The sequence below is a fragment of the Ambystoma mexicanum genome, chromosome 1p, assembly GCF_040938575.1.
Source record: "Ambystoma mexicanum isolate Mex_15411 chromosome 1p, UKY_AmexF1_1, whole genome shotgun sequence".
Lineage (NCBI taxonomy): Eukaryota > Metazoa > Chordata > Amphibia > Caudata > Ambystomatidae > Ambystoma > Ambystoma mexicanum.
The window spans coordinates 105,366,203-105,390,486 of record NC_090921.1 but is presented as its reverse complement, the minus strand read 5'-3'; positions in this window follow the sequence as shown (position 1 = coordinate 105,390,486).

The window sequence follows — 24,284 nt, the reverse complement described above, 5'->3', positions numbered from 1 at the left end:
GTTAGTGTATTGGACTTTGCTGAGTTCAGAGCAACAGTGAATGCGAAGAGTGATTGCCTGTAGGGTGAAAGAACAGGGGGAATGTGGGTTTTATGCCAGTGGCACAGGTTGTGGTGCCTGGGCCCTTGGATATTGGATACCTTGGGAAATCAAAGGGTGCTGGTGTGAGCGCCAGGGAGTGATGGCGCGAGCATGGCAATGACACCGAAATAGGGGTGCCAGTGCCAAATTGAACTCCAGAAATTCCATTTCAACTGTGTCAGCAAGATGTCAAGAGACAGCTTAAGAGTTCCACATTTTTAAAACCGCAGAATAACTTTGATACCTATTAAAAATTAAAATAACAATTCTTACTGTTTTCAAACATATAAATAACCTTTAAAACTTTTTTTTTTAAAAGGTCTTATGCTTATTTTCCAAAATAACTGTGATAAATGTTTTGCAAAATTGGGTGTGGTTGTTAAACATCCCTTGCATTAATTTAAACTTTCTCATTTTGCAGCACGAAATGCTGATAATTCTATGTTTCCAGGGACTTTTCCAAAAAAGGTATTAAACATAAAAAAAACTGTTGTGTCTGATTTTAGACATTTTGTAAGCGCACCTACCACCATTCTGATTGTCTTGCAGCCCTGGTGTCTCCCTCCTTCTTGGCTGTATTCTGGCCCCAAATATGAGAAAAACAATTGTTTTAACATGTTATGAATTGTATTGCATTGTACTTGTCATTTGTACAGCGCCAATGTTACCAGTATTACAGTCTCAATGCGCTGTTAGTGGGAATGCCCTCGGAGGACTGAAGTCCAGAGTGTTGGAGGTCCTGGGACACGATTATGATGCGTGTTTGCATTTTGCCGTAAAACGCTTAGCAGGGCTGGCCAGGCTCTAGTATAGAAGCAATCCATGTAGTCAGGCAAGTGGATGGGTGCTGAGAAGAGTGGGGTGGTGTCAGTGCTAGAGACCCCCTCTGTGTTCAGCGTGCCTGAATGTATGGTACGACTAGGCCGTATTCTGAAGTCAGAGGTGTCGAGGCGTAGTCAGGTGTAAGTAGGCGGAGAATTTATGTGATCAGCAAAACCACATTTTTGGCATCATCCTTGCTGTTGTCAGGTAAATCGACTTCGATCTCTGAATAATTTGTCTCACTCTCTTCCTCACCTGAAGAGGGTGTGGGGGAAGCTTCCTTCTTCTTCCTTTCTCTCACTGTTGATTTCTTTTTATGTAGGTATGGCGGACCGCGGAACAACGCCAGAATGGTTACCAGAAGCATATCCGGAAACCAGAGGCCCCGGATCTGCAGCCGCCAGAAGGGGAAAAAGCCGTGAAGGCAAAAAACCCCGAAGAGCTCTGGTATGTCAATGACGTTCTTCCGGACACCCAGGTAAGCAATAAATCCACGATCAAAACTGCCCCACTCCGTAAAGGTGAAAAGAAACGTGAGAGAGGAGGAAAGAGCGGGAATTCAGGTAAGTAAGTAAGTAAGGGCAGGGCAAGAGCCAGCCAGAGAGCGAGAGCACTGCAAAGAGAAGCCAAGGGATAATGAAAAGTCCCCGTAACACAGGATTAGGGACGGGAGGCAAGAAAAGGGGGAAAAGGTGAGAATGCCAGAAGGAGGGCTAATAAGCCAAGAGGAAAACTCACGGAAGAACTGGCAACAAAGGAGAAAAGCAACAGTTGCAACGCGACCGCCGCCGGAAGAGAACTGCTGAAAAGCCGGCGGCGGCGGCCACGACAGAAGGAAAGACTAGACCGCTGAACACACTGCGGCAGAACGTGGTGGAGCAATTTTATGGCGGCTGCGTCACCATCGGTCCCAGACCCTCACATAGAAGAGGCGCATGACAGTATGCCCCCCCCAGTGTGGGCGAACCCCGGTTTACCCGGATGGGCTCGGTAGAACCTCCGCAGCAAACGTGGAGCTCGGACATGTGAACTGGGTTCCCAAGAGTCTTCAGAAGAGGGATAGCCTTTCCAGGAAATAAAAAATTCCAATCTCCCTCTGTGGTAACGTGAATCTTTGATCTCTTCCACTTCATACTCTTCTTCGGTTATGGTGTCATCTCCTTTGTGCCGGGGTACTGGAACAGTGGGGATGTCTTCAGAGGCTGGACACAATAAGGAGGAGTGAAAAACAGGATGTATCTTACTCATGTGCTTGGGTAGGCGTAGGCGAAAGGCTACCTGATTAATGCGAGATTCCACAGTGAAAGGACCTATAAACCTAGGAGATAACTTGGAATGATATACCCATCTAGGTAGGAATTTGGTGGATAACCAAACTCTGGAGCCAGGTCCAAAGGATCGAACCTCCGTTCTTTTCTGATCTGACAACTTCTTGTAGCTTGAACAAGCTTCGACCAATGCTCTTTCAGCGATCTTGTGAGCCTCCTGGATTTGCGATAGACGAGCCTCAATGGAAGGGCACACAGAATTGGAGGATAATACTGGAAGTATGCTCTTGGGGTGTTGCTCATATGTGCAAAAGAAAGGACTGAGACCAAGAGTCGAGTGTTTAGAATTGTTATAGGAAAATTCGGCAGTTGGCAGTAAATCATACCAGTCATCCTGGGCATTGTTGACGTAACATCTTAAATATTGGTCTAGAGTGCCATTAAGTCTCTCGGTCTGTCCATTCGTTTGTGGGTGGAAGCCTGATAAGAGAGCCCGTGCTATCCCTAACCAATGACATAAGGCTCTCCAGAATTTAGAGGTGAATTGACTCCCCCTATCCGAAATGATTTTAGTAGGTAGACCAAGTAGGCGAAAAACATCTCGGATAAATACTTCTGCCATTTCTGATGCGGAAGGTAGACCCAGAAGAGGGGAGAAGTGTGCTAGCTTAGTGAGGGAATCCACAGTAACCATTATGCAGGTGTGTCCTCGAGATGCTGGCAGTTCTACAATGAAATCCGTGGATATCTGCTCCCAGGGTCTTGAAGGTAACGGAATCTGCTCAAGAAGACCTATGGGTTTCTGGTATCGTTGTTTACTGCGAGCGCATGAGACACAGGACTGTACATGTCTTCTGACATCGGCAGAGATTTCAGGCCAAAAGAATGATCTTCTGACTAGATCTTCAGAGTTTTTCATGCCTCAGATCCGCAGCCGCCAGAAGGGGAAAAAGCTGTGAAGGCCAAAAACCCAGAAGAGCTCCGGTATGTCGATGAAGTTCTTCCGGACACCCAGGTAAGCAATAAATCCACAAACAAAACTGCTCCACTCCGTAAAGGTGAAAAGGAACGTGAGAGAGGAGGAAAGAGCGGGAATCCAGGTAAGTAAGTAAGGGCAGGGGAAGAGCCAGCCTGAGAGCGAGAGCACTGCAAAGAGAAGCCAAGGGATAATGAAAAGTCCCCGTAACACGGGATTAGGGACGGGAGGCAAGAAAAGGGGGAAAAGGCGAGAATGCCAGAAGAAGGGCTAATAAGCCAAGAGGAAAACTCACGGGAGCGCTGGCAACGAAGGAAAAAAGCAACAGTTGCAACGCGACCGCCGCTGGAAGAGAACTGCTGAAAAGCCGCCGGCGGCGGCCATGACAGAAAGTAAGACTAGACCGCTGAACACACTGCGGCAGAACTTGGTGGAGCAATTCTATGGCGGCTGCGTCGCCATCGGTCCCATACCCTCACATAGAAGGGGCGCATGACAGCTGTATACTGATGTATGTGGTTAGCCATGCCTGCGGCCAGTGGAGTGGTGTATTATACGTACCATGCCGTTATTGGAGGCACTTTGATGTCAGGGCACCTGTACAGGTATTTGGCTTCTTCTGTTGGTTCTTGCGGCTGTGATAAAAATGGTTAGCAGTAAAAACAGTCTATGCTCCAACTAATCACCACGAGAGGCGCACGGGTTGTGCTTCCAGATTCTTCTAAGTGGGCTAGGTGTATGATTGCAGTGGTTCTTTAACACCATTGTGCTTCTACTGCTATTGTTGTGATGGGTTGGTTTTCTGTCTGTGCTCTCCGCCGCTGTGTAGAGCAATTAGGAGTGTGTTCCACAAAGATGAAAATACACAGAGTAACAGTGGTCGCCACACCGCACCCCCTGGAAGTGTGGGATTGAATGTGCATGGACCTAGCTCGGCTCAAATATCTGGGTAGACCCCAGGGGCTCCATTTGTGGTGGAGATAGATGGGTGGGTCCAGTAAAAGGCTTTGTGTGCTGTGCCAGGTGCCTTAATTGTAATCCCTTTGTGGGGCGGCAGCCAATGTAGACAGGACCGGTGTCATGTGATCATGGAAAGCAGATTTTAAGAACTCCAGCCATTGGGTCATTTTGCCTCCAGTTATTTTGGGAGGCAAAAATGAAACAGCTGATGCATACATTGATTAATTGGACCGTAGGCAGTAACACCAGGCAGTGGCAGGCCCTCGTAAGTGAGTCAGCTTCACCACAATGCCATCAGTGGGACTAAGGAGGGTGTAGAGTCACCTCATGCTCCCAAATTCCTGCTTGTGACGGCATCAGTGATCGAAGAGTACGAAAAGAAGTATTGGAACTATGTTCCCTGCTGGCCTGCACCCTCTCCCCACAAACCCCATCATCATGTCCCCTCCCACGCACAATACACACCACCTAACACTTGCACCTGCTGTTTAAGGGAACGTCCAGTGCAGTGCACTGAAAGGGCAAGTTTCAACTTCTTCCTACACTTTTATTTTAAAACGAAACCATTCCGGAACGGTTTCTTTTTAAAATAAAAGTATAGGAGCTGTAAAAGGTAATTAAAACAAGTAGAGGAGCACCGCTCCCGACCGTTCCCGCTCACTTCGACCACTGGACGGCATAGGACAGTGACTAGCAGGGTAAAACCAGACCTGCAGCAGGATTAGTCAACAGATAATCCAGCTCCATGGGGCTTCATTTCAAGATGTCGGAACACATGCAGAACTGGCTGTGAAGCCTGCTTTCTGCGTTCTGTTATGGGTCCTGTGCAGAGGCGAGATTTTGCACCAACATTCCATCCGTGCATAGAAGATCAGGCCAGAATACTAAGTAGGGTCAGCCAGAGGGGGGACATACACGTTACCAAGGAGTGGGCCACAGGGCTGAACCCTGAGACTTCACCCCCTCATGAAGGGGGGATCCAGAGCCAACTTTGTCAACACCCACCATTTTCCTTATGGTGTGCCAGGCCACCACCGGCATCGACTCACAGGCGCGCCTGCTCCAAACTCTCCCTGGCCAGGGGGATATGGAGGGAAGCAATAGTAATGGAGACCAGCAGGGCCGGAAGTCTGTTTCCTAAGTAGAGGGGAAGCTAAAGCGTTCTTCCAATTGGTGGGCACTTTTCCTGTTCCTTAGCTTTTTTGGTAAGGACTGCCAAGCAAGCTGTGAGCTAACAAGGACGCTCACCTCCTAAGCAATTTAGCACGGCTGTCCTCGCTCAGCACTATCTCTGTACACGAAAAAAAACACAAATCTGTTTTTTTTAAACGCAAAAAACAGCAATTCAAAAGCGTGCAGTGCCCCCTATGTCGCCGCTTGCTTAGTTATCTGTTAGTGAAGCCCAAACCCGGTGTTCTTGTTACTATCCACATGAGTGGTACTCATTTCAGTAACTTCAGCGCCACGATGCCCCCGGGCTGATGTGTGCTTTAAAAATATAAATAAATAAATAAACTTTGGACTAACGAGCGTCTAAACCGTCCTTGTTCGTTCGCAGTTCAGAGAACCAGGCACATTAACTAGCTGAGCTACCGTGCACAACTTTAGCATAACACGCACAGCGCCCACCTCACTGTGCTGTTCTTGTCTTTCTAGGTGGGGCAGTGCTTCTGGGACTCTAATTATATATTTGTCTTTTCAGACCGCACCGCAAGGCATCACGGGAGCCACTTGAAAAGGTAGAGAGTTGGACAAATGTGGGGAAACGGAATTCTTGTGTTCGCTGGAATGAACTCTTACATTTGGCGGTCTGTGGGTTTCACTCCACCGCCGCCATTGTGGCGATGTGTGGGTGGTCTCTCCGCCCTGCCCGGGCATGGTCAGCATATCTGCTGCACCGCAAGCCTACAGAGGGGGCAGTGGGGAGAGTAGGGTGCGGTCTAATGATAAAAGCAGGTTTAAGGAGCCCTGACAGAACCGGGTTGCTTCATGCCAGAATTGAGGTGCATTGAAAGAGCTGGGTGCAGTGCCCATTATCCATTGGGCCAAGAAGGCACCGGCCTATGGGCCCCACTCCTTTCAGGGGCCCAGCGACAACGGATCAAAATAAAGCAGTGCAGAAAATTAAAAACATATTGGGAGATAATTTGCGAGGAAGGTAGGGTGACATTTTGACTGTTTATGGGCCCACACAGGGTTTAATCCGGCCCTGGTTGAGTGTGGAACCCACTAAGATAGCACCTCGAGTCATAGGTGAGCTACAGTGGCAGAGCTGCATGTGGGTTCTGGTGCTGAAACAGCTTCATGCAGAATTGAGGTACACTGGAAGAGCTGAGTGTGGAACACAATAAGATAGCGCCTCGAGTCATAGGTGAGCTACAGTGGTAGAGCTGCATGTGGGTTCCGGTGCTGGAACAGCTTCATGCAGAATTGAGGTGCATTGGAAGAGCTGAGTTTGGAACCCAATAAGATAGCGCCTCGAGTCATAGGTGAGCTACAGTGGCAGAGCTGCATGTGGGCTCCGGTGCTGGAACAGCCTCATGCAGAATTGAGGTACACTGGAAGAGCTGAGTGTGGAACCCAATAAGATAGCGCCTCGAGTCATAGGTGAGCAACAGTGGCAGAGCTGAAGTGGGTTCCGGTGCTGGAACAGCTTCATGCAGAATTGAGGTGCATTGGAAGAGCTGATTGTGGAACCCAATAAGATAGCGCCTCGAGTCATAGGTGAGCTACAGTGGCAGAGCTGCATGTGGGTTCCGGTGCTGGAACAGCTTCATGCAGAATTGAGGTGCATTGGAAGAGCTGAGTGTGGAACCCAATAAGATAGCGCCTCGAGTCATAGGTGAGCTACAGTGGCAGCGTTGCATGTGGGCTCCGGTGCTGGAACAGCTTCCTGAAGAATAGAGGTGAATTGGAAGAGCTGAGTGTGGAACCCGATAAGATAGCGCCTCAAGTCATAGGTGAGCTACAGTGGCAAAGGTGCACGTGGGATCCAGTGCTGTAATGATATAATATGTCATTTATAACACACCTGTGCAAAAGTGTTCCTAGGCGAGACAAGACAAGGGTGGGGAGACAAAGGGAGGACAAAAGAAGGATCTTTTGTCATTGTGTCATTCAGATTGTGCACGGGGGAAGAGAGAGGCGACTTGCCAGGAGGAGGGTGGGGGGAAAGTGCAATAGGGCAAAACTCTAAGTAAGCGCAGCTAGGGTGGCCGGCTCAGGGTAAATTCAAGGAGGCGGGGACTGTAGGGATGAAGATACAGTCCCTAAGTGCACGATAGGCCTGGGGGCAGTGCAGGGGCAACTGATCATGTAGGAGCCTGGTGCCCATTAAGTTTCAGAAGGTGCCAGGCAATCAGTTAGCTCAGCAGACAGGTACATCAGCAGGGGAGATGGAGAGAGAAAGCAGAAGCGAAAAGGAGGGTCTTGAGTTGCTACCAGAACTTAAGGTGGTCCTGATCAAGTTTGAGAGAGGCAGGGAGGCTGTTCCAGAGGGAGGCCTCAGCCGAGGAGAGAGATCTACCCCACCCCACTCTCTGCCTGGTAAAGCGTCTGACCCTCAGAGAGTTGGAGGTGAAGGAACGTAGGGCTCAAAAAGACAGAGAGTTGGATGTAGTTTGGTCTCCGACCCCAGAAAGCCTTATGGACAATGCAGATGGTCTTGAACTTGATCCTTACAGCCACCGGGAGCCAGTAGAGAGATTTCAGGGCTGCAGAGACATGATATCTGGGTTTGAGGCCAAGGACAAGTCTTGCACTCTTCTTCTGGATTAGTTGCAGAGGGCGAAGAGTGGTGGCAGTCAGATTTAGAAAGAGGCTGTAGCAGTAGTCCAGCCTAGAGAGAACCAGGGCTCTGGGGAAGGTGAGCGTCTAGGGGAAAGCAAGAAAAGGAAGAATAACTCTTAGGAGGTGCAACTGGTAGTAGGGCTTCTTAGAGATGTCCATGATGTGAGGAGAGAAGGAGAGGGTGGAGTCAAAGATGACACCAAGGTTTTTTGTCTCGCAGGAAGGAGCAGGGAGAGTGCCCAAAGAGGGCAGCCAGAGTGAAAGAGGGAGCAGGCATTCAATTGAGAAGGATCTGAGTCTTACTGGTATTAAGGCAGAGATAGTTGGAGGCGCACCATTCCTGAATCGCGGATAGACAGTCAGGAATGAGCTGGAGAGTAGCAGAGGCTGAGAGGAGCCTGAAGGAGAGCTGAGTGTCATCTACATAACACTGAAAGTTAGGAGAGAAGGTATAGATGAGGTGGGCCAAAGGGGACAAATAGACATTGAAAGGCCAGGATGAACTGCTAGAGCCCAGAGGAACACCACAAGTGGAGAGAGAGTGGTGGAGAGAAAGTACCCAAGTTGGAACCTGGGAATGTCAGTCCAGGATGAAGGTCAGCCAGGTCAAGGTCTGATTTTTGATGCCCAGGCTGTCACAGAGACGATTGATCAGGATGGTGTGGTTGACCGTGCCGAAAAGCAGAAGAAAGATCGAGGAGGATGAGGACAGAAGGAAGGCTAGAGTCGAGATTAGTGAGCAGGTCTTCATGGGAGTTCAGGAGAGCAGTTTCCGTGCTACTGGCTGCTCTGAAGCCAGACTGATGGCCATGGAGACACCCAACCGATTCAGTATGGAGAGTAAGCTAGGAGATGGCCAGGTTCTCCAGGGGCTTGCCCAGGAAAGGAGTGATAGAGATAGGGCAGTAGTTTATGGGACAGGATGGATCAGCAGAAGGCTTCTTAAGGAAGGGGTGAACAAGGGAGTGCTGGAGGGTGAGAGGAAACTTCCAGTGGCAAAAGAGTGATTGCAGAAATTGGCCAAGGCTGGAGCGAGGGTGTCAATGTGGTCCTTGAAGGTTCTGGACGAGAAGTGCAGCACTTGCTTGGATGACTCTTTCATAGATCGGACTTGCCTAGAAACATCATCAGGACTGTAGACAGGGAAAGAGGAGAAAGGAGGAGAGGGAGATGCGGCCGGGGAAGGGCCGAGAGAGGTAGAGCGGGTGGAAGAGTAGAGAGAGGACAGGATGTCTTGAGTTTTAAGAAGTGGAGTGGACACTAATAGCAAGTTTGAGTGTAATCGGTCAGTTCTGAGGGGCACTGGCAGAACTTGGCATTGCTATCGATATTTGAATATCTGGGGTGTCTTATGCCAGAGCTGAGGTGCATCGGAACATATGCATGTGAGTCCCGGGGCTGAAATTGCATATTGAGGGCCACAGGCCGAGGGTCAGTAACATAGACAAAGCTATGTTTGGTAATTACGAGGTGTGAAGGGTGGGGCCTGGGGTGCTTTGACAGAGCTGTGTATTGCGCAAGTCTTGGAATTTCAGGGGAGAGGATGCCACGTATAAGGATTGAAGTGCAGTGGAGACACCATTTTATAATGATTTGTGTCCACTCTTCTTACCTGACAGTAAACACAGGTCTACATTGTACCACTCCACTACACAATATGTCATGTCATATTGAGACCACTCTTAACACGGGGAGTTCCTTCCCACCCCCAATCCAGCAGAACCTTCAATACTCAATTATGTTTTTTTACCACTGGCATTACTGAAGACTCATATAGAGTCACACAAATCTCCCACTCTGTACCCACAACGAGACAAGAACCAGACTGGGGAATAGGAAATATATTTGTATTTATTTGGAATATAGGTAACAGAGATTACACTAAAACGCCACACGCCAGCTTCTTTGTGGCTCACAATTAAACTTCTTTTCTTTTAAATAACCATTTATTTGTTGTCATTTTCAAGTTGATGCAATCCACAGCAATGTAAGAACAAGCAAGTAAAGAAACGTATACCAATTACAAAACAGTGTAACAAAAATAAACATTATCTAAAAGCAAAGAAGGAAAGTGAGGGAGGAAAGAAAGGGAAAAGGAATGAAAACCAGAACGAGAGAAGAAGAAAAAGAAGGGGGGTATACCTGAAGCATAAAATTCATTGAAAATATCACAAATGTCAGAGTATATATCTTCTTTTTTCTTGACCTGGCAAGTCACTCTTTCTCTACATGACATAATTGATAAGTCATGTAGCCAGTCTTCTACAGAGGGCCTAAGGTCGCTCTTCCAGCACTTTAAGATCTGCTTTTTGGCCACAATTAGAGGTCTGTAGGCCCACAAGCGAAGGCCAACAAATAAATGAAGCCTGATCGGAAACAACCCCAACACACACAGTAATGGATCACAGGGAAGCACAAGACCCAGAATGAGGTCCACACGCTGGAGGACATCTTCCCAAATGGATTTGATATTAGAACACAAACAAAACATATGTGGGAAGGTCCCCACATCAGATTTACAATTCCAGCAAGTGGCGTTCTCAGCCAGTTTACACTTTTTCACTATCCAAGGGGACGAATAAATACAGTGCAAAATCCATTGCTGAGAATATCTCAGATCCAGATCTAATTTAAACCGGTACGGACTAGAACAAATATGTTTCCATTCAGCATCTGAGATCTCGTACCCCAATTCAAAGCACCAAACAGCCCTTCCATGATCTGAAGCGTTATTTACTTCTGTAGGAGTAAGACGTTTGTACAGGAACGACGCAGAAAGAGGAGTTATCCTAGCCAAATGTAAAACAGGAGGGATATCACATAGAGAGTCATTCAGCGGTGAAAACAAAGTTTCAAAAACTATACATAGTTTGCGATAACGACAAACTTCTGACCTATTCAATTTATATTTAAATCTTAGAAATTCAAAGGCAAGCATAGAACCAACATTATGAACTTGCCCCATTCTCTAAATACCAGTAGCTTGCCAAGAGGACCAAGAAAGGGTATGATTGTCAAGGCGTATTAGTGCGTTTCTTCAGAGAGAGGACTCCAGATTTAGAAGATACTTTATTCAAAAGTCTTGCAACTCTTCCTCCAGTCCTTCAGAACATGTCTAACAAAAGGGGGTGTTTGATCAACAACCAGCCTCTTACCCATACCAAGCAGACAGTCCAAAGGAACGGGGTGAACAGAATTGTTCTCTATAGCAACCCAGTGAGGACAGTTAACCCCCTCACGTTTTAGCTAAAAATGTAAAGTACGAAACGTGAACACTCTGTGATAAACGTGAAGGCTCTGTGATACAATGTGACATCCGAGAATCCTAAACCGCCCTGGCTCGCTAGCCGCATGAGAAGATCTTTAGGGATCCTTGATCTCCCACCATCTCCCCAAAGGAAATTATGGAAAACGTTTATCAATTTCCCCAAGTATGTCTCTTGAGAGAGGAAGAGGGACCATACTAAATATATATAATAATTTAGGGAGTAAGACCATTTTATTTACCTTAACCTTTCCCCATAATGTTAAATTTAACCTCCCACATTTTAGAGATAATATGTTAATCACAGCAAGTGTGGATTGGACGTTAGACACAAACGAGATATTAACTTGTCTGGTAATATCTATACCCAAGTATTTGAAACCACCCTCCACTCACATTACTCGCCCTGCACCTAAACCCTCTATAACATGCAGTCGAGATTGCAAAGACCAGCAATTTCGAGAAATTTACTTTACATCCAGAAACTTGGCCAAATGATTGCAGAGCCAACAATTCTCCATAGGAAGGACTGGGATAAGAGAGTAAAACCAAAAACCGTCAGTATATACGAGTAATTTAGATACTAGGCCTCCCATTGAAATACCTTTTATAGCTGCATTTTCTCAGATCGCAATTGTCAAGAGCTTAATGAATAGATCAAAGAGTAGAGGTGATAGAGAACATCCCTGTTGTGTGCCTTTAGAAATAGAAAAGCTAGTCGAAACGCAACCATTAACCGTGACCATAGCCTCGGGATCCTTATACAAAGCATTGAAGGCAAGAACCGTGGTCCAAAGTTCACCCTGACCAGGACTCGTTGGAAGAACATCCAGTTAACCCTGTCAAATGCCTTTTCTGCGTCTATACTAACTGCATCAAAGTCTTCTGGAGAGCTACCCCTAAGGTCTATCACATCCAGAAGGTCTCTATTCCTGCCAGACAAAACCTGTCTGATTCGGGTGGACCAGCTTAGGCAATAAGGGATTCATTCTTTCGGCATAGATCTTTGCTAGGAGTTTAATATCGGCATACAATAGGCAAATGGGTCTATAGTTTCTAGAAATGGAGTGGTCTCTCCCTGGCTGGGGAATCACAGTGATTACAGCGGTCCTCATGGAATTAGCCATTTCTTCATTGGCAATAATCTCCTTAAATGATTCCACCATGAACGGAGCAGGCGAAGAACTAAAAGCCATTTAAAACTCAATGGGAAACCCATCTGGACCAGGACACTTACCAGTACCAGGGGACATCAATGCCATAGAAACTATGATCTCCAGAGTCGTAATATCCCTTATCATAGCTGTCCAATTTTGGGATATTAATTTGGTCTAAGAAAGAAGTCACCCTTTCATCCTCAATGAGCTCACCATTACAGTACAGTGACTCATAAAATCTACGGAAAGCATTGCAAATGTCTTCATTTCCCCTGATCAGAGGCCCAACAGCATCTGCAATGAATTAAACTTGCTTCCCCTTCCCTCTCCCTTTCAGCCTGCTAGACAATAATGCACCAGACTTTTCCCCAGGTTCCCAGAATGCATGCCTGGTATAAAATAAATCTTTCTCTGCTTTCTTGATAAATACATTGTATAATACACATTTGGCCGTCAGCATTGAGGACATTGAAGAAGCAGAGGGCAGTATAACTTTCACAGATTATTTGTAACTGGACTCTATGTGTACAGTCTCTGTCTCAGCTTTTTTCTTTTTATAAGAGGCAAACCTGACTATCTTTCCATGCAGAAAGGCTTTCGGAACATCCCAGATGGTGCAGAGCCTATCAACAGATTTTGTATTCTCATTAAGAAATATTAAAATCTCAGCATCAATGTGTTTCAAGAAGAGCTGGTCCAACAACAGATTAGTATTGAACGTCCACCGCCTGCAGTTCCTCTCTCCTCCCACTGATCTATCTATTGCCAGGTGCTCACAAGCATGTTCAGAGATCAGGACATCGCTAATTTCTGCTACACTCACATTTCCGCAGAGGTTGCTACTTATTAAGAAATAATCAATATGGGATGAGGTTCCGTGAGGGACCGAGTGAAAGCTATAATGCTGTTTATGTGGGTTAAGTTCATGCGAAACATCACACAAATCCCATGCCTGCATTTGCCGTAGGAGCCCCTTCCTGGCTCTGGCCTCAGCATTAGAATGGGAGATTTCTGACTTACCTAGTGAGTGTATCATTCACCGTAGCATTGAAATCACCCCATATTATTATACATACTGTGGGGTGAAATATACCCTCTGAATGCCAGAAATGAAGAGGCCAGATTGAATTGGGAAGTCCCATTGAAGTATAAGAATGGTGATGTCAGACATGAGGTCTATTGAACCAAAAACAGGCCTAAAACTCAAAGGAAAGAAAGTTAGCATGAATCTCAAAAGTGTGAAGATATGCGCGATGTATTTCAGCAAGGAAATGAAAGACATGGGGCTGACAATGCTGTTTTACTGAATCCATGGAGAGCTGCACTTGTACCTAAAGAGAGAGATAGCAGTGTGTCCCTTAACTTTGATGTAATACCAGATTGTGCTCCAGTCATCTCCAGTGAAACCAAGCTTATTGCAATTATAAGAAATAAATTAACTTTGCTTTTCCCTCATCCAAATGACAGTATACAGAGAGACATGCCTACTGGACTTTCAGAGTTTAACCATGGTTTTCTCCTGTAACTGCCCTATAAATATGGACAATCCAGAAGTGATACTCATGTCTTTTGCAACTATGATATTAAAGAAGTACATTACACATGGATATAAAGGGCCAGGTGCCTTATAAAATGTCATATAAAATGCATTGTGAATGAGTTTAAAAGCCATTGCCTGCAGAATTTTACACGCAATCAGTAATTTCTCATAAAGATGATAAATTACCCTCCAAGACCTTTCCTCTGCTGGTCTTGGAGAGGGAGGTCTGGTTGTCAACCAACAATCAGGGCCTTTGCTTAAAAATATTGAAAGAAATCCACTGCCTAGATTTAAACCATGGTGGAAACAGATGAGGCCATGCCTGTTCATTCAGCAGAAGTGACCTCAGAGTCACAATTCCCATAAAATGTAGATTAGAGTTGCTGCCAGTACCATTACAGGCCATAAAGGGAGAGGCAAAGATTAACATGTGTCAGCCTCTGGCTGAGCCCATGCTCAAGGGAAAAGGAAACTGAAAGTGAATAAAGAAAACAAGAGTTTAGTTAATAGAAAAATACATATTATTGCATAAAAGGAGCAGCATATATGCCACAATGGTCATTCCAGACTTCTATTTTTGTGCGATAAACATAGCTAAAGTTATTAATGAAAATTTGATTTGGGCCTTTCCTTTATCCCGAGATATTTGAAAGTTGATGTGAGGGTGAAGGATAAAAATAACATGGGAACTATGAAGTGGCATATTTTTCACTGATACGGCTCCTGAATAAATGAAGAAAACCCGTATCTCTGCATAGGAAGGGTGTGTCGACTTCAGATTAGCATAAACTGATTTGCCTTAAAAGGCTTTAAAATGTAGTTCTTAAAATATATTCATACATGTAAAGATTTGAAAAATTAGGGTATTTGCCATGTTGGTAGATTTTCAGAGTCTAAACAGGCCGAGCCCAGATGTCAGTTTGGGATGACAAATCTTTGTTCTCCCACAGCTTTCCTAACGCACACCCCTCATCTTCTCGTCCTATTAGTACATAGGTGGGAGGTGGGTAGAAAAAACCAACAAATCCCTTTCGCAGGAATCATGACAATTTTGCGATGTCATTTGCCCTTTAGGTAAACCAGTGTGCATTAGAACTGGGCTTTTTCCACCTATTCCGGGAGGTAACCTGCTGCTGAACCCTTGCGAGAAACATCCCAAGCATAGAGGTCCCACATTTTGGATTGGAGACAGGGATCAGGAGATGTAAGAGCTGACTGGGACCCCTTGGAGGAGCCAGAGGGGACTATCCTGGACTGACGCCCTTGCTGTCCCAGGGGTGACCTGCTGTTCCCTGATGTCCATTGCAAGTCCTCTCCTGTAAGTACAAATATCCTCGAAAGCCATAGATTGTGTAGGCCCTGTATTTTTCAAGTATTGTTCTAGTTTTTTTCCCCCTAGCAAAATATCCTGTTTGTCTTGTTTGTCTGTGTAGATCCTCAGCATATTTAATTAAAGAATCAATTAATTCCCCTATAGAAAGCACAGGATGTGTTTTGTTGGCATTCGAAACTAACACGCTCTGCCTATTGTGTTTTGAGCCGGTATAGACAAGGTTTTGCCAAAAGGAGGAATCGCAAAACCCTATTTCCAAGTGAGGGTGCAGGGTGCAAAATGAAATTTCCTATTGGTCCCCTTCATTTTAAATCAGAAGTGTGAGCCCTTTCATTTCCTTTGCATGTGTAGTGAGAAACAACGTTGCCCCTTGGTTCCCAGTGTGCTCTGACCCAAACAACAAAGCCCTGCCTGTTCTTTTTTGGTGGGGCAAATGAATTTTCCCATTGCTTTTCTTTCCATCATATTGCATCTGAGGTAATCAGTAGAAAGACGATTTTTCCCCCTGAATCCCCTTTTCCAAAGAGTGCATTTTATCAGAATCCCAAAACAATTATTTTACCATTGTGTTTCCCACTCTCTGCCACTGGCCTGCAATTCAAAGGGGCCAAGTCTAATTGATGTTTGGGGTGTGGGGGTTGCTGGGAGAAAAAGTATTATAACAAAATCAGCAATCGTTGTGTGTCTTCAATTGTATTTTGACTGTATTGGTGAGTGATTCGAAAAGAAAGCTGCAGAAAATTCTGACACTATTTCAGTATTATCTCTGTGTTGGTGCCATTACGGAAGTCATTTTTGTTCTTGTGTTGCCTCAGCATTGGTGGCTGATGTTAGTCTGTTTGTAAAATGTGGCTTAAATAAATTAATAAATCTATATTCTTACTACACCCGGGCCTGGTCCCTAGTCCGTCGTGGAACCGGGTATATGTTGGGTTGGGTGCGAGACGGGTTGGTGACCTTACCAAACCAAACGGAACCTTAACAAAACTAATAGTGCTTTATTGTGCGCGACATTCATTGGGGGGAAAAGGAACTCCCTGAGTTGAGTTTGACCACGTAATAAACTGTGACAAAACTTGCTAGCACACCCTCTAATTTCCTGAAAATAACAGCCTGCTCTACATTAGGGGCATAGACATTGAGGAGTATCAAGCATCTGTTCTCCACCAGCAATTTAACTGCTGCATACCTGTCCTCAGAATCTAGGTCCACTCGGTCGACAGTAAATCTTAAAACTTTTTTAAACAAGATAGCCACTCCTCTGGAATTGCTAGCAAATGGGCTTGAAAACTCCTTTATATATGTATTATTCAAAATATAATCCAATCTACCATGCTGCAGATGAGTCTCTTGAAGTAAGACAGTATCTGGTTTCTTTTTGCCTAGGAAGTTAAGTATTTTATCGCCTCTTTATTGGACTATTCACCCTTTTCCCATTCCAGTTTATAAAACGTAGACAATCATACATATCTCATTAGAATGTGATTGAAAGTGAAGGTACTCTCCTGTATAATTTCCTGTACAATTCTTCGCTGGTGAAGTTCCTTCAATTATGCAGGCATACTCTGGTGAGCACTGGCTCACCCCCCTCCAACTAAACTTCTGATTACGCAAATAGCTGGTTGGGAAAAACACAAATCACAATACTTTACTTCATACAGATTTCACTTCAAGAAATTATCAAACCGGTCAGTGAAGAAAAGCAATGTACATATGTAATGCTGTGCAATTTCGATTTCCATGTAAACTTAAAAGGCTAGCAGTTTGGTTTATAGAATGGTACAAATGCATATGGTACTTATTCCACCCACACTTTTGGCTTAAAATAAACACAGCGTGATTTATCGGACCACCCTCATTAAAAGGTCTCTGTTGGGGAAGTTGAACAGTAGAAAATCGGGACGATTTCAGAATTTTGCATTTCAGACCCCCTTCCACTTAAAAGCCGGTGTTTGGGAAGCTGGACAGGTACAATTGGGATGATTTGAGCATTTAGGATATCAGATCCCACCTCACTTCAAGGCCTGTGTTGGGGAAGCTGGACAGAAAAGAATTTGGATGATTTAAGAACTTTGGAAGCTGGACTAATAGATGACCCAATTAAATTACAGTCTATAGTTTTCAGCGCAGACTAAGAATGAGCTTTGTTAATTTCGAATTTGAACAAAAATCATCCTGTGGTGTTCTGCCAATGGGAATTAATTAAATTAATATTTTTTTTAAATAGGCTAAGGATCTACACACATCTACCCCTGCCCACTAATAAGGGAAAGGATTTAAGGCAAGCAGATTGCCCCACCTTTGGTTTTAATTGGCTCAATTCGATTTACATTGAAAGCCTCTGTTTAAAGTTCAGGAAAGTCAGATACATTTCAGGACGCTCTTGGAGGACAGGGCAGGGGTTTGGTCACACCACTCTGATGGATGGTCCCCAGCTCTTCGCCATAGGGCCCAGTCAGCTTTTTTAGCCCCCTCCCCCAGCAATAGACTGCTTCACCCACAGGCAATCTCAGCAATCTCCTCTGGTGTTTCCTTGCAGCTGTCAGATGATAAGTCTCAGCAGCTCTCCCCGATGGTAATTTTAGCAGCTCTCCCCCTTCTCCTATTGTGCATCCACTTTATATAGCAGTGATGACACCATGAAGATTTCAATACTGAGCGATGCCCTGCAAGAATTCTCACAACCAGGATTGTACAGTTACCCTTCTTTCTTTCTACCCACAAATCCAGCCTCTCTCCAAGGATTGGTTTGGGAGTCTGAAGCAGACATGTGAAAATGTCCATTTGCAATCCCTTTTTGTTTTCATGTCAACTTTTGGTAAACATCTAGTTGTATGTCAAAACTTGGTTATTTACTTGTAACTGACATAATACATGTATATTTATATATTTGGTTTATAGTGATATCGAAAAAATAATGCAGGAAAACAAAAATGTCAAAAAAATAATGTCGAATGTAAATATGTCGACATTACATACATACAATAGAAAAAGTCACTTATTTGAAAAACATTTTTTGAAAAGAAATCGAAAACGCAATGCTGAAATATCAATGTAAAATGTCAGAAACAGTAACATTGTTATGGGAGGGTGTTCCACCTCCATCCTCCCCAAACTCCCCCACGGAACCGTCTCACCATCCATCAAAAAAGGGGTAGATATGACACATTATGAATGATGAAAAACACACAAAAGGACGATTAGTATGGGTTGAACGAATAAATGAAACCAAAGAGTAAAGAACCTTACATGAACGCTGAGGAACAGATGACGGTTGTGACAAACCGTCATTACCTGACAAAACCTGAGGTCAGAGCAAACTAAAGGACATACACTGCAACTACTTCACAGAAATACAGGTCATATTAGCATACTAAATATAAAACTATATAGGCAATTAGAAAAGTAAACAATACGTAATGTATGACAGAAATAGTAAAACTTGTTTTCGTTATTTTAGATTTAAAATGACAGAGAACGTGGATTATGTAACTTCACAGAAGGGAGGACAACAGCTAATTCACGATGGATACGTGTATAATCAAGAATCCAAAACAAATGAAAGAACATATTTGAAGTGCACGGAATATGCGAAAACAAAATGTACAGGAAGAGTAATAACAGAAACTTCCATTGTAAAATTAAAAGGGGAACACAACCATCTTCCTGACAGAACCAGTATAATAACCTGTAACAAAATTCTGTTGCACGTCTCGGCACAAATGCCTGCAGAAAAACACATGCAACGTACAATAAACAGGACAAAACAACAGAAAGAAAATCTTCCGCCAGCACCAAGAAATTACAACGATATAAGCATCCCTGATATATTTAAAATAACAGAAAAAGGTGAACATTTTCATCACGCAACATTAGAAATAAAGGATGAAAAAATTATAATATTTTCAACTTGGTGAGTGTGATATGTGGCAAAGTGACGCGACTTTCAAAACATGCCCCAACCTTTCCAACAGTTTTGTACTATACATGGATCAATAAATAGCCATCTAATACCCCTAATATACGTCTTGATGCCCAAAAAAACAGAAGAAATCTACAAAATAGTATTTCAGAAAATTAAAGACGCCATACAAGACACAAAACCTGCTAATATCATAATTGACTTTGAAATGGCTCAAATTAAAGCATTCTCATCAGTATATAAAGAGACAAATATACAGGGATGTTTTTTCCATTTCACACAGGCCATTTGTAGGAAACTACAGAAACTAGGACTCCACACGAAATACATCGGGGACAGTACATATGAACATAATGTAAAAAAAACTATTTGCATTAGCCTTTGTAAAGGAAGAAAGCGTTATAACATTTTACGAACATTTAATTGACAGTGAATATTTCAAAAATAATGAAGAACAGAATTCAGACTTAATGGACTATATGGAAAGCACTTGGTTGGGACAGTTGACACGAAATGGCACAAGACGAAGGCCTAAATATAATATAGCATGGTGGAATTGCTACAATGCCGTAATGGAAGGTAGGCTAAAAACAAACAATATTTTGGAAGGGTGGCACAACAGGATTTACAAGAACTTTAACACTAAAAACCCAACTTTGTGGCACTTTTTAAAGGACTTAATATCTGAACAATCACATCAAGAATTTAGACTATCGCAGAGCATTTCACTTGCAAACACCCATTTGAAAAGAAGGAAATACCGAGACTATGAAAAAAAAATTGAACAAATAGTGAAACAGTTTCACCAAGAAGAAAAACACAACTACTTAGACTCAATTGCATATAATTTAAAATGTTAGAAAACTCACGGTTTGAAGAGGTCACGATCCGGCATTGCGAATCCAAAGTAACCAATGACGAAATCCATATCCCAATCCAAAGAAGAAAAGTGAAATCCACCAAAAAAAAAGTCAGAATCCATAGTCAAAGTAAAAACCAGCCAAGGAAAAAAACAAAAAAATCATATCCCAATCCACAGTCAAAAAGCCAGTACCAACATAAAAAAGTGTCAAAATCTATCCTTGTATGTAGAATTATTTCGAAAAAATGTGATTTATTGTTTTTTCGACATTAATAATGGCGAAATAATATTTTCGACATTTTGACTTTCAAAATTATTACATTCGAAAATATAACTGCATGTTGTATGTCAACACTTGGTTATTTACTTGTAACTGACATAATATATGTATATTTATATATTCCACTTCATCTTATCATGGAGAATTTAATAAAACAACAGCCAGGTCAGCACCATGTTGCACAGCCATTTGGCAATTTTCTGCCATTTTCACAAAATGCAAAATAGTTAGGAACATGTAATTTACTCCCCACGTTCATAATTTGACCCTCCACCAGCACACCAATTCTCAAATTTGGGTTTATTCAGCGCACCCAGGAACATCTTTTAGCTGGCCATTACAATTCCTTAAGTCGCAGGTGGATGAATTTTATTTTAACAAACTCACCTAGGAATTATCTAAAGAATTACATGAAAATGAAGGCAGTAAGACTTATGGTTGGTGAGACAAATGCCTAAATTATAATAGTCCTTTTAAATAATAGTAAATCTTCATGTTGTACAAATTGTAGCTCTCTGGTCTGCAGGCCATTTGTCGCTATGGGCCAACCTGTGAACAGAGTTTTTTTTTTTTCATTAGTCGCATTGTTTTTTAAATTCAGAGTTCAGCCTTGATTGCAGCCCCTGGATTCACACGTCCCCACTACATTCCGGTCATGCACCAGCTAGAATATTTGGCATGCACAGAACTGCCTTCAGAAACAGCAGATCCAGGGAAACTTGGTTTTCAACACCCTTTAGGAAAGCCACATCTTATTGCAGTTATATATAGTGGGGATGAACACACCAGGCTTCCAGTTGAGAAAAGCCTCTGCGAATTCAGCCCAGAAACCCACCATTTTTCGTTGGCTGAAAAGAACTCACATATTGCATCTTCTAACATCAGCCTTGATTATTTGACATACAATGGCCCTCACTACAACTCTTAATTAATAAGGGCACGGCTACCGCCGCAGCTGCACATTTTCCAGCACCCGCGAATGGACAATTACCGGGTCATGCCAAGATTGGCGGACCCGGTAATTGGCCATTCGCGGGTGCTGTTATGGCCGGACTCCCGATCACCATTCTGCCCCATAGGCATGTAATTGTAGACTGGTAATGCACACCTTCATTATTACAGTGCTACACTTAGACATAGATTTATCATGAGGCAATGTTTCCTTAGTACTACCAAGCTGCTACAAATGGAGTCCATTTCTATGGCCCATCACTAGAGTGCGTGTAGCTAGGGAGCTAGATTCATTAATTGCAGGAGCTTTATATGCTTGTGACATAGAAACTGTGCACTATAAGCTAGCCATACACCTACAAAGCCCTCAACTACTTAGCCCCGCCATATTTAACGAATAAATTCACCTAAGACAGAATACTAGAACCACCAGATCCTCCAATACATTACAATTGACGGTGCCCAAATACTCCCTTAAAAGAGCCGGTGGATCCAGCTTCCCAGTTCTAGCCTCACAACTGTGGAATACTATTCCACTAGATATCAAATCCACCCCCACCTTCCCACCTTTCAGAACTAAGGTCATCACCTGGGTACTCAATAAATAACCAACTATGGATATATGCTTAATGTATGAACGTATCCTTTACTATGTCTGCTCGTTACTATCTATGCACTAACTGCTGTATTGTAACCATACAAATTTTCCTCACTATTGCTTGTAACCTGATGTTTAAGCGCCCATATACCCCTGGGTCAGGAGCGCTATACAAAATAAATAAACAAACAAACAATATCACCCATCCTGTGTTGGTACTCATTTATCAACCTCAGCAGGATGAAAGGCTGAGTTGGACCTTGCAGGGAGTGAAACCTGCAACCTACAGATCACACACACGTTGCAGCAGCGTGCGCTTAACCCACTGAGCTATCATAATGGCTATAGCTATCAGAAAACCAGCCACTCCAGAAAAAAAGTCATCTGCTGCTGGCACAAGAGGTAGCAAGGGAGACCACAGGGATAGCAAGGGAGACCTCAGGGGTCTCAGATACGACCCCTGCTGACCCCTAAATGACGTCCATGTAAGGGCTTCATTACAGGTTTGCGGTTATTCCGTGGGTCATCCGCCAGAATACTGCCAAGCCGATTTACCGTTATCGCCACTTGGTCTGGCAGAATTATCACTGTATCACAAGTGGTGGTATTGCAGATTTAGACCCCATTTATGTGGGGATTTTGGTGTAATTACCACCGGCGGTAATGTTTCTGGTGGTAATTCTACTGATTTTGCTGATTTCTGGCAGTAAGGAGGTGGAATTGCCTCCAGCATTTTGTTGGAGGTTTGTTTCTCCATCTCACCCCCAAAACATTAGTACGGCTGTGCGATAATGCGGTGGTAAAGGAGTTCCCCGTTTTACCACAATGTTTTACCGCACCACCGTACTTGCGATGAGGCCCTAAGTCTTGTGCAGCAAAGCCTACATGGCCGAGGTTCTTACCATGCACCAATCACAGTCAATTATATTCAAGAGCTTCAGAGAGCACATTCCACAACACGTGCACGGTTCAACCCTGTGCATTGCCTCACCAATCTACCTGAGGCTTGACAGTGACTTCCTGAAACTCCTCCGACCCTTCAACTTACCTCTTCCACATGGAACCTTCCTAACTGGAATACAAACCGGTTCCATGTCTTCCGTACGCTGTGTCCATCCGGCCTCTCTTCCAAGCCGGCTCCCAAATGCTGGACCTGCTGTTCAAAGCGGGCATTCCTCCTGAATTCCAAGCTTCTTTCTAAATGCTAATTTTTGGGGGTACCGCCCGCAACACCCGAGCAGGCAAGCCTCTTTCTCTCCCACCTGCAAGTCCATTCCCTCGCTCCTCACACCTGTAGACTGTCCACTTTCTGCTTCCTCTGCCTGCTCCAATCCCCATGCCCTATAGCACCTGGCCCACACCACCCAAGACTGCACCCCCACACCAGGGGCAGACTGGGAGGCCACCAGCTGCCCGGGCAGTGGGGGACTTCAGTCTGTTTGAAAAATCTTCAACTGATCCTCGCCACACAGAACATGGCGCTGCCACAAAATCCTTTGCTAGCCCGGCGGTGTCGGCAGTACGTGCATTGATGAACGTGCTGCACTTCTCTTAATATCAGCTATTTTAATGGGACATCTTTTTTTTGACAACAGAAAAAAAATATTTGACGCTGCCTGGACTCGAACACCTTCTCTGCAGAGTAAGGATAGAGCTGAACAACATGCACCTGAGGAAGAGCTCTCTCGGTCCTGCATGGAAACATGGACCATGTGATGCAGATGTGTAGTGTATCTGCCGAGGACGGAGGGAGGTGCTCTATAGAGTCTAACAAACCCTTTAGTTATGCTAACATGAGCTTTTTAAATGCCTCATCAGTGTTGATGCGGCCCATGGCTCGAGAGGAAAGGGGCGAAGGCAGGGTGCTCTGAAACAACGCCGGAGCAGCCCCAGCACATTTGATGGGGCCGGCCCAGCGGGCGAATGCCCAAACGGAGCAATGCTCAATCCACCCCTTCCCCAAACTCCCCCTTACCAGTTACCCACCCTACACCAAACCCAATGACTGCGTTCGAGCACGGCCTGCCACCGGCTGTACCGCCACTGCATGCTCAAATAGTGCTGTAGTGTCTCTTGCCAGCAGAGTTGCTCATGAGGTCTCTGCTGTGGGTTGCCCATGGAAGGCCGGATTATGACCTGAAATTAAACATATTAAATAGCTTATAATTGACCCTTTTGCTGGGTCAGAAAACTTAAGGGCAACTACTGGCCAATCAGCGTTATGATATGATATGTTATTTATAACGTACTTAATACCCAGAGGTTTCTAAGCGTGGACCTCTGTGTCGTCTTGCTTCCAAGGCGAGCACGTTGCCCCTGAGCTATCCTCCCGAGCGTTTAACTCAGGGGCCCTCCATCTGCATAAGGGTTGTTTATCAGGTCCTTTCTACCTTTTTTAAATATTCCTTTCTGCACCCTAGGAGGGGTCTATAGAATAGTGACTACTTTCTTCAACCTATACAATTCATTGCATTGTCTCT